Raw genomic sequence first — 12,513 nt, 5'->3', positions numbered from 1 at the left:
TACGGAGGAGCGAGAAACCATCGTCACCATTCTCATGAGACTCAATGACACCAACTATGTTGTGGGAGTTCATAATGAAACATCAAATTTGGAGAAAGGGTATATGGGGCTTGGTGGATGGCACCGAGAAAGGGACAAAACAGGTACTTACAAAGAATGACAATGGCAAGGAGATGATATGTCTAGTCATTGCCAATTACGAGAAGAGATGGAAAGAGTGGAAGATAGGTCATTCCAAAATTATGGGCTGACTCATTAATAGTGTTGACATAAAAAAGTGTTTTAGTTTAGCAAAATTTGCATTTGCTAGTGATGCTTGAAAATATCTCGAAGATATGTATTCTTTAAAAGATATATCCCACGTAGGTAAAGATAAAGTGAGAATAATGACCCAAGAAGACATGAGCATAAGAGAATCCTACAATGTTTTTTCTCTCTTTTGGGACGAGTTAGCCCTTTTAGAGTCTGAGTGACATTGTCCCTTAAACATGAGCTTCGTTAAAACAGATTAAAATGGAGCATCTTTACCAATTTAATAATAAGCTTAGACCCGAGTTTAGGGGAACCAAGTCTGCGCTCCTTCATAGAGAAGGTATTCCTTAGTTGAAACTTTAGAATAATTAACTATAGAAGATAATAGATTAAAGAAACCCTCATCTCACAAAAATGAAGAATCGATGCTTGCTATGTCAAGGCCCGAAAATCACACAAGATTCTACAAGCCTCCTTACTTTGTAGGGAATGCAAATGACTATAATTCCAAAAAGAAAATCATGTCATATTTGCAATGAATCAGGCCGCATCACGCCTTTTTGCCCAAAGAAGAAGACAGAAGACAGAAGAGAAGAAAATAGTGGCTTCCATGGGGCTACCATTCAAGAAAGGTGTTTAGATGAAAGCTCCAACAGTTTTGGAGCCATATCACTTGCTCAACTTATAGAGGCATTATAACCACTACTCAAAAATCAAACATCTTCCCTTTCTGGAGCGGCATTTTCTACATACGTAGACCCCTGTAAGACTTCTTGGATTCTTGATTTTGGTAATTCCTTCCATATGACTCCTAATGAATCTCTACTATCTGAATGTCATACTAACCTCAATGATTCCTATATTTCAACACCCGATGGTACCTCTTTAAAAATCAAAAGTTTTGGTACTTTGAAAAACTCTTCTAAAAATAAACAAAAATTTTATGTACCAAACATTATAGTATCTCTTATCCGTTTCACAAATTGCCGACCATGGATGTACGATTTTTTTTATCTAGTGGTTGCTTGGTGTAGGATCTCCGGTCCAAGAAGTCGATTGGGTGAGGCCATAGAAGAGGGGATCTCTATTACATAGACAATTTAGAATTATCTAATCAAGTTTTTGTAATTGTGTTGAAAAGAAGGATATAAAAAATAGCATAGAAGATTAAGACATCCAAGCATATCAAAATTGTATTTGTTTCCTTTTCTTAGAAATTGTAATGGAAAAGACCCGGTTTGTGAAGATTGTTAATCTTTTGGATCTAGTCATTTTGTTTCTCAAGAATCATTTGAGTTAATACATTCGGATGTATAGGGACCAACACCGATTATGTCTAAAGGAAGAGTATCATATCATGTCATATTTGTGGATGATTATAGTAGACATCAAATCCGAAGTATTTGATTATTTTCAAATTTTTCATAGTTATACCAAAAATAAATTTAAAACTATTATTAAAATTCTTAAATGGAAGAGAATTATTATCAAATGACTTTAAAGATTATCTTGACCATCATAGAATTATTCACCAAAAATCTTGCCTAAATACCCAACAAAAAATGAATTAGCCGAAAGAAAACATCAGCCCATTATTGAAACAACTTGAACTCTTCTCATATCCAAAAAAATGTAAAAAAAAAAATTTTGGGCCGAAGTCGCTCTTACGGAAGTTTATTTAATTAATATAATGCCTTCAACTATTCTTGAAAATATTCCTCCTATAGAAAAATTGCTTAAAATTCCTCTTGATTATAAAAGAGTGAGAATATTTGGTTGTAAATGTTTTGTCTTTACTAACAAAAATGATAAGTTTTTCGCTAAAGTCATTCATTGTGTTTTCGTAGGTTATACAAAAAACCAAAAAGGATATAGGTGTTATGATATTAAAAATGACAAACTTTATGTTTCAAGCAATGTGACTTTTCTTGAAAAGGAAAATAATTTTGATAAAATCGAGTTTAAGAAACCTTGTGAGTACTCGTTCTTGTTTGATTTAATTAAAGAGCATGATAATTTTAATGATATTGCTGATGATAATGAGAATGATAACAATGATATTCATGATGTGCATGAGAGTGACAATGATGACACTCATGATGCACATGAGAATGACAATAGTATTTGAACCTCACAATGAAATGCAAGTGAGTACTCGTCGTATTGAGGATCATCCTCCATATGCATTAGAAAGGTATTCCCAAAGTCAATTCATAGACTAATTTAAGTGTTAGACGATCTATGAGGATATCTAAAGCACCTAGCAAGTTTGTATCTTATGAATCATTTGAACTTAACTATAGAGCATGTCTTATAGCCATTCATTTTTATGTAAAACCATCTTCCTATAATATGTCGTGGTGTATGTTGTTTGCTGATGATATTGTTTTGATTGATGAGTCTAGAGTTGGGGTTAATGCTAAGTTAGAATTATGGAGACAGACATTGGAAGCAAGAGGTTTTAAGTTGAGTAAGAGTAAGACAGAATATATGGAATGTCGGTTTAGTAAGCAACGAAGTAGTGATGGGAGTGTAGTGAAGCTTGGTGAGCAAGAAATACCGGTGGATGACTGTTTCAAATATTTGGGATCTATCATTCAAAATGATGGAGAAATTGATAGAGATGTAAATCATAGGATAAAGGTTGGGTGGATGAAATGGAAAAGTGCAAATGGAGTGTTGTGCGATCGTAGAATGCCATTGCGGTTGAAGGAAAAGTTTTATAGGACGACAATTAGTCTCGCTTTACTATATGGTACGGAATGTTGAGCTGCCAAGAGACATCATATTAAAAAAAAGAGTGTAGCTGAGATGTGTATGCTTCGATGGATGTGTGGAAATACAATAAAAGATAAGATTCGAAACGAGGAGATACGTAAGAAGGTAGGCATTGCATCCATTGAAAATAAGATGAGAGAGAATCGTTTACGATGGTTTGGACATATTCGACGAAGGCCTAATGATGCTCCAGTTAGAAGGATGGAGAAATGGGAAAATATATTAGTTAAAAGAGGTTGGGGTAGGCCTAAGAAGACTTGGATGAAAATGATAGGAAAGGATATGAATGCTTTGAACCTCACCGATGACATGACTTTGAATAGAAATGATTTGAGGAGAAGGATTCATGTGGAAGACACAGAATGATTTTCTTATTTGGTTCATATCGCCGACCCCAATTATTTTGGGATGAAGGCGTAGTTGTTGTTGTTGTTGCATCTTCCTATAATAAGACTAAAAATCATTTATGAGTGGATTAAAGCTATTAATAGTGAATTAGAAGTCTTAGAAAAAACAAAAACTTGGGAGATTCAATTTTTACATACAGGAAAGAAAACAATAGGATTTGATGGGTTTACAAAATTAAAACTAAGAGTGATGAAACATCAGAAAGATAAAAGGCTAGTCTAGTGGCTAAAGGGTATAGTCAAAAATATGAAATAGATTATGAAGAAACCTTTATCCCAATAGCTAGGATGACCACATTTAGAACTCTCATTATTATAGTGTCTATTAGAAAATGACTTATCTTTTAAATGGATGTTAAAAATGCAATTCTTAATGGAAGCCTTGAAGAAAAAGTCTATATGGAACCTCCCCACATATTAGGGTTGACACTAGGAAAAGTGCAAAAGGTTTTGTATGGTTTGAAACAAGTCCTTAAGGCATGGTATGATCGTTTTAGCAATATGATGATTCAACTATACTTTAAATCTTGGATATTGCATTGTTTGTTAAGCCTTCGTATGCAGGTACTCATCTATATGAATGATATGATCATCACAGGAGGTGATAAATAAGGAGTTAGTCATATGAAAGATGTTCTCAAGGCCAACTTTGATATGTTATTTTCTTGGAATCGAAGTAGCTTATTCACCTTGTGGGTATCTTTTGTCTCCAATTAAGTATGTTGTTAAGTTAATAAAAAAAAGATAAGGGTTTATTGATCCAACTCTATGCCATCAAATGATTGTGGTCTTAACTTACATTTCTATTATTCCTCTTGATATTGCACATGTTATTCATACAGCTAGTCCATTTCAGCATTCTCACAGTACATGAGTGTTGTAATTGTTAAAATATATATATATATACATTCGTATATATATAAGTATATATATACATATATGTATCTATATACATATTCCTTCTAGTGAAATACCCGATAGGGGTATTCTTGTAAAACTGCAAAATATACTTTTTATATTTTTGCTTTTTCTTTTTCTTTTTCCTTTTTTTCCCTTTTTTCTTTTAGTCACTCTTAAAGAGTGATCTTTTGCTCTATTGGTGCTTCTGCCTCTTTTCATTACATGGTATCAGAGCACGGTTGGTGATTGGGCTTTTTTCTTTGACATCTTGGAACGCGTGCCTCTCAAAGTTTTGAAGAAAGGAAGAATATTTGGTGCCGATGGAACGTGACTCTAAAGTGGAGCTTTCTTTCAAGCTAAATGAGTCCAACTATCTCATGTGGGCCTCCGCTATGGAAAATCATCTAAGAGGTAAGAAACTTTGAAGCTTTGTTATGGGAACTACTCCCGAACCCTCTCTTGTTCTTACCAAAATTGCAAATGAAGTTGAAAAGGCTTTAGATGGCGATGAGCGCATCAAAGCCATTAATAAACATCAATCCAAAATTGAGGATTGGGAAAGTAACCATGCCAAAATTTTGGCATGGTTTATGAACAATGTAGACCTTAAAAATTGTGCCAATATTGCCAAATTTAGAAGAGCCAATGAGGCTTGCTTTTTCCTTAAGGGTATGTATACCCAAAAGGATCTTGCTCGGCAATTTTTTTGTCAAGAAAAAATTCATTCCACCAAACAAATGGATATGAGTGTCCGGGACTATTTTAGCTCTCTAACCCCTCTTTGGGATGAGCTTGCCCTTCTTGAACCCAAATGGGTTGCTCCACAAGATATTGAACTAAGAAGGGAACAAATTGAAAAGGAACATTTTTTCCAATTCCTTCATGGTCTTCGCCTGGAATTCGAACAAGTAAGGGCATCTCTTCTCCATAGAAGCAAAGCCCTACCTATTGAAGATGCCCTTGCCGAGATATGTCAAGAAGAAACTCGAATTGACTTGAGCATTAGGAGTGATGAAGTTTTGGCCGTTAATAGGCCCGGATCGAATGTTAAAGCTTATAGGCCTCCCCATTTTAACAAAAATAGTAATGGGCCTAGAAATGGAATTATATGCCACTATTGTAATGAACCGGGGCATATTAGACCGGTTTGTCCAAAGCTTAAAGGAAAGGTTGCCGCGGTTGGAGAAAGTTCTCCAAAAAAGGAAGAAAGTACCAAAGAAGGAGATATCAAAGAAACTCTTAATCATATCTCTGAAGTTCTCCAACATCTTCTCAAGTCTTCTCCTTCAACATCCGGTGCCGCCATCGCCTACTCTTCATCACCTCCAGGTATGTGGATACTAGACTCTGGTGCTTCTTTTCATATGACATCTCATAAAACCTCTCTTTCAAATGTTTTTTCCGAACCCATGTCCTCCTATGTTTCAACGACCGATGGAACGTCATTGAAAATTGAAAGTATTAGAACTCTTGACTTCAAAAAATCTCAAAACTTTTTTGTTCCTAAAGTAAGAGTCGTCCCAAAAATTAATTTAAATCACTTTTCCGTTTCTCAAATCACCGACCATGGATGCCAAGTCTCTTTCTCACCTAAAGATTGCACCGTGCAGGATCTCCAGTCAGGGAAGCTGATTGGGCAAGGCCATAGAAGGGGTGATCTCTATTTTATGGATTTTTTGACGCTTCCATCTAAGTCATCTTGCAATCTTGTTAAAGACAAAAGTATTGGAATTTGGCATGAGAGACTTGGTCATCCAAATTTTGTAAAAATGTCTCTTTTCCCTTTTTTGAACAATACTTGTAAAGACAATCACATGACTTGTAAAGATTGCATTTTTGGCAAATCTAAAGCTATTCTGTTTTCTCAAAGGAGTTACTTTACCACTCGGCCATTTGAACTTGTTCATTCCGATGTGTGGGACCCTCCCCAATCTTGTCTAAAGGAGGTTTTTCGTATTATGTGGTTTTTAATTATGACTTCACTAGATTTACATGGATATACTTCCTAAGTCGCAAATCCGAAGTCTTCTCCTTTTTTAAAGAATTTCATGCAATGGTTAAAAATCAATTTTGGGGAAATCTATCTATTCTTAGGACCGATTCGGAAGGTGAATATATGTCTAATGATTTTCAAAATTACTTAAAAGAAAATGGAATTTGTCATCAACGTTCTTGTCCCAACACTCCGCAACAAAATGGTCTTGCGGAAAGAAAGCATAGGCACATAATAGAAACTACAAGAACATTATTGATTTCAAAAAATATCCCAAAATTCTTTTGGGCCGAAGCGGTTCTAACCTCAACATATCTCATCAATAGAATCCCTTCATCCTCTTTGAAAAATCCTTCTCCATTTGAAAAACTTTACAATATGTCTCCCGACTATAAAAGATTATGAATTTTTGGATGTAAATGCTTTGTTTTAACTCGCAAAAATGATAAACTTTCTCCTAGGGCTATTGAATGTATTTTCTTGGGATATGGCGAAAAACAAAAAGGATATCGATGTTTTGACATTCTTAAGAATAAGCTTTATATCTCAAAAGATGTCATATTCCTCGAAGAAGAAAATGATTTTTCGCATCAACCAAATGAGAATATTGACTATTCCTTTTTATTTGATTTGTTACCTCAAGAAAACATCATAGATGATCATGTTGATCCTAGTGAATCTCTTAATGAAGATCTTGTTGAACATCCAAATAATGATCAAAACTTAGAAGAAAATGCGTCTAGACAAATACAAGTCTACTCTAGAAGGAATGAAAGAAATCCTCCGTGTGCTCTTGAAAGATTTTCTCAAAGTGAGTCGATAGAAGAAACCTCTCAAAGAAGATCAAATCGCATCCCCAAGATACCAAATAGATTTGTTTCTTATGACTTTTTTTCTCCTAATTATCGAGCATGTCTTCTTGCTCTTCACTCCTTTTACGAACCATCTCATTACAAAGATGTCAAACAATATGCTCATTGGAATGAAGCTATGGAACTTGAACTTAATGCCCTTAAAAGGGCGCAAACTTGGGAAATCATTGATCCTCTCAATGGCAAGAAACCCATTGGATGTAGATGGGTGTTTAAAGAAAAACTAAGAGTGATGGTTCATTAGAAAGATATAAGGCTAGGTTGGTTGCCAAAGGATATGCCCAAGAGCATGGGGTAGACTATGATGAAACTTTTGCCCCAGTTGCTCGAATGACTATTGTTCGAGCCCTTATTGCTATAGCTTCTGTTAAAAAATGGCCTATCTTTCAACTTGATGTTAAAAATGCCTTCTTGAATGGCAATTTAAACGAAGAAGTTTATATGGAACCACCTTCAGGTATGAATTTAAATGAAAAAATTTTGAAATTAAAAAAGGCTTTATATGGACTTAAGCAAGCTCCTAAAGCTTGGTATGACAGGTTTAGTAATATATTAATCAAGGGAATGACAAAAAGGGAGTAAATGATGTTAAGTTTACGCTAAAAGATACCTTTGATATGTCTGACCTTGGTTATTTGCGATATTTTTTAAGAATTGAAGTGGCTTATTCCGAACGTGGATACTGTAATGAAATATGCGGAAGAATCCAAGAATGCTAAAGCATTCACTATGTCCCACACGGACAAATGCAACAAGCATAAGAGAGAAAATCCACTAAGGGATATACGAAAGGTCTTATAAAAAGGCTACACACATGAAAAATAATATCACTATTATTGAAGAGGAGCTCTCAAGAGCAATACAACAAACATGGGGGGTTCCCCCTATTTATAAGAAAAGGAGACCAAAGGGGCTCCCAATAGAGTCGTTGGGAGCCCCCAACGGTCACATATGTGACCGTTGGGGGCCCCAACGACTCCATTGTGGGGCCCCTTTTCGGTATCCAAAAAATACGATTTTAAAAATAAAAAGAAAAATAAAAAATAGTAAAATAAGAGAAACAAAATAAGTACCCCTATGGGGTACTTTGTGAAATGACCATAATACCCCTATCGGGTATTATGGTATTATTACATATATTTTAACACACCCCCCCTCAAACTTTACGGGGGAATGACCGAAAGTTTGCCAAGAAGGAACAAGAAGCGAGGAGCAGGCAGGGCTTTGGTAAAGAAATCTGCAAGTTGATATTCTGAAGTGACATATGGCAGTGTAACTGTCCCATGAAGATATTCATCACGTACATAATGACAGTCCATCTCAATATGTTTAGTCCTTTCATGAAAGGTGTTGTTGCTGGCAATATATATGGCACTTTTGTTGTCGCAACAAAGCTTCGAAGCACCGGTAATTTCGACTCCCATATCTTGAAGAAGACTTCGAAACCACACAAGCTCCATTGTAGTGGTTGCCATAGCCCTGTATTCTGCTTCAGTAGAAGACAATGAGACTTTCTGCTGTTTCTTGCACCTCCAAGCAATTAGCGAATCTCCTAGAAACACACAAAAGCCAGTAGTTGAGATTCGATCATTTGGGTTTCCTCCCCAGTCAGCATCAGTATAAACTAGTAAATCTAAGGAAGAGATTGAGGATAGGAATAGCCCTTTAGTCAAAGTATTTTTAATATATCGAATGATCCGGAGCACAGCACTCATATGCACAGACGTAGGAGCATGCTGAAATTGGCTTGCAGAGTGCACAACATGAGCAATATCGGGCTTGGTGATAGTCAGATAGGTGAGGGAGCCTATGAGTTGCCTGTAGGGCGTAGGATCATCCAGCAAAACTCCATCCTCGAGTCGTAGTTTAGCATTGATAACCTCGGGAGTCTCCAACTTTTTATCATCTAAAATCCCAGATTTGGAACATATGTCTGCAGCAAGCTTCATTTGTGACAATATATACCCTCGAGGAGAGTATGCAACTTCTATACCAAGAAAGTACCTGAGAAAACCCAGATCAGACATATCAAAATTATGTTTTAACATATTTTTAACTTTAAGAATACCACTTTCATCATTGCCAGTGATGATCATATCATCAACATAAAGCAGAAGGATGATAATACTATTACCTGCATGTTTAACAAAAAGAGCAGTGTCAGTATAACATGAGTGAAATCCCAATTGTAACATGATAGTACTAAATCTATCATACCAAGCCTTAGGGGCTTGTTTAAGACCATATAAGGCTTTTAATAACCGAAGGGTTTGACCTTGGTTAACACTGATTCCCGGCGGAGGGTCCATATATACTTCTTCATTCAACTGACCATTAAGAAAGACATTTTTAACATCTAATTGGAATATAGGCCATTTCTTAGATGATGCTACCGCAATTAAAGTTCTAACGCTTGTCATGCGAGCCACGAGAGCAAAAGTCTCCTCATAATCGATGCCATATTCTTGTGAGTATCCCTTAGCAACTAATCTAGCTTTATAACGCTCTAGGGAACCATCACTTTTTGTTTTGACTTTGTAGACCCATCGACATCCTATAGCTTTCTTATTTGGAGGAAGGTGAACTATTTCCCAAGTTTTAGCTTTATTTAAAGCATCTAGTTCAACTTTCATTGCTTCAACCCAATGAGGTATACTTTTTGCTTGATTATAATGGGAGGGTTCATAGTAAGAATGCAAGGCTATTAGACAAGCTCTATATTTAGGTGAAAGAGTTTCATATGAGACAAACCTATTAGGTGGAATTGATTCTCTAGAAGAACGCCTAAGGGAGGTTTCTTCTAGGGGTTCATTAAGCCGCAAGAATTTTTCTAAAGCACTAATAGGTTGGGCTTCCTCACGCCGAGTGTATACTTGGAGATTGTCACCATTAGTTGGTGATACATCATTATCATGAGAATCATGAGTATTTTCTAAAACTTTCGGATGACTCAAAGAGTCATCATGTGAATCTTCTAAAAGATCATTGATAAACATATAATCAATTTCATTTGATTTTTCCAATATGTCAAATCCATTTTCATCTTCTAAAAAGGTTACATCTTTGGAGACAAATAACTTATTGTTTTTATGATCAAAGCATCTATAGCCTTTTTGATTTTCACCATATCCTAAAAATACACATTCTATGGCTTTAGGTGACAATTTATCTCTTTTATGTAAAAGAACAAAGCATTTACACCCAAAAATCCGAAGACGATTGTAGTCGGGTGTCATATTAAAAAGTTTTTCATAAGGAGAGATATTATTCAATTTTGAAGATGGCATCCTATTGATTAAATAGGTGGAGGTTAACACGGCTTCGGCCCAAAAATTTTTAGGAATATTTTTAGAAATGAGTAAGGATCTAGTGGTTTCCAAAATATGCCTATGTTTTCTTTCCGCTAGACTGTTTTGTTGAGGAGTTCTTGGGCAAGATTTTTTTATGACAAATGTCATGTTGTTTTAGATATGATTGAAAATCATGTGATAAGTACTCTCCACCCGAATCGGATCTAAGAATGGATATTTGACTTTGAAATTGATTTTGAATTTTTGCATGGAATTTTTTAAAGAAGTTAAAAACTTCCGATTTAAAGTTAAGAAAATAAATCCATACATATCTAGTATAATCATCAATAAAAGTAACATAATATGAATAACCACCTTTAGATAGAACCGGAGATGACCCCCAAACATCGGATTGCACCAATTCAAAAGGTCTTGTTGTCACAAAGGATCTAATAGGAAAAGAAGTAGACTTCATTTTGCCAATGCAATCTTTGCAATTGATATCTTTTTCTTTACAAAACGTGTGTCCAAAAGGAAAAAGATACATTTTAGAGTAACTTGGATGTCCAAGCCTTTTATGCCAAGTTTCAATATTTTTGTCTTGGACATAAGTACAAAATGAGGTATTTGGAAGCATTAAATTATCCATAAAATAAAGGTCTCCCTTCCTATGGCCTTGCCCAATCCGCTTCCCGGACTGGAGATCCTGCACAAAGCATCCTTGGGATAAGAAAGATATTTCACATCCATGGTCGGCTATTTGAGAAACGGAAAAGAGGTTAAGATTTAATTTTGGAACTATTCTAACTTTTGGAACAAGGAAATTTTGAACATTTTTAGAATCAAGAGTTCCAACACCATTTATTTTGAGAAAAGTTCCATCGGCCGTAGAGACACAAGACATTTTTGAATGGGTGTGCACATTGGTTAATGCATTTTCATGAGGGGTCATGTGAAAAGAAGCTCCGGAATCTAAAATCCAAGAGTACGTACCGGGAGGTGATGATGAGGCAATTGCGGCACCGGAGGTAGAAGAAGTAGCCTTTAGAATTTGTTGGAGAGCCAAGGAAATTTGTCCAAGAGTATCTTTGAGATCCCCGTTCTTGCCGTCATCTTATTTGGTGGATGATTCTTCAACGGAAGCCACATTTGGCTTGAATGCTCCATTTAGCTTTGGGCAAACGGGTTTAATATGTCCCGGCTCATAACAATGATGACATATAATCATTTTTCTCCCACCACTCCCTTGCTTACCAAAATGAGGTGGTTTGTATGTTTTGACATGATTGCCGGGTTTAGATACGGCAAGAACTTCATCAATGCTTTTACCCATATTATGCCTAGTCTCTTCTTGAGTAATCTCGGCAATAGCCTCTTCTAAGGGAGGAAACGTGGATCTATGGAGGAGTGAGGATCTAACTTGTTCAAATTCGGGACGAAGCCCAAATAAAAATTGAAACAATCTATCTTGTTCCATTTGTTTTTGTCTTAGTACCACATCCTCCATAGATACCCATTTAGGCTCTAAAAGAGCCAATTCATCCCACAAAGGATTTAGAGCACTATAATAGTCTTGTATGCTCATGTCACCTTGTTTTGTGGTTCTCACTTTTTCTTGCAAAAAATAAGCTCTTGCAAGATCCTTTTGGGTAAACATACCCTTCATAAAAAACCAAGCTTCATTTGCCCGGCGGAATTTAGCAATATTTGCACATACCTTAAGTTCAACATTATTCATAAACCATGTTAGGATTTTTGCATGGTTACTCTCCCAATCTTCCATTTGATGATGATAGTCTTCAATAGGCTTGAGACGAGCATCGCCTTCAAGTGCTTTCTCTTGATCTTCTTCCATCTTTGTGAGCTTAAGTTGGGGTTCCGAAATGGTCCCCATTACATAACCCCAAAGCTTCTTCCCTTTGAGATTATTCTCCATTGCGGATGCCCACATCATGTAATTTTTCCCATTGAGCTTGAATGATAGATCGATCTTGACTTCCATTGCTACAAAATGGAGGTGA

The 12,513-nt window shown here is 35.9% G+C and overlaps 1 protein-coding gene across 4 annotated transcripts in view; it reads right to left on the bottom strand.

The window, feature by feature from the left end:
• Positions 1 to 12,513, bottom strand: part of LOC149822754 (protein CHROMATIN REMODELING 4-like) — a 56,421-nt gene that overhangs the window by 4,727 nt on the left and 39,181 nt on the right. The window lies entirely within an intron of this gene.

This window comes from Nuphar pumila, chromosome 11 (genome assembly GCF_984573655.1).
Source record: "Nuphar pumila chromosome 11, dmNupPumi1.hap1.1, whole genome shotgun sequence".
Lineage (NCBI taxonomy): Eukaryota > Viridiplantae > Streptophyta > Magnoliopsida > Nymphaeales > Nymphaeaceae > Nuphar > Nuphar pumila.
The sequence above is the reverse complement of the archived record's forward strand: the minus strand, read 5'-3'. Positions and strand labels throughout refer to the sequence as shown.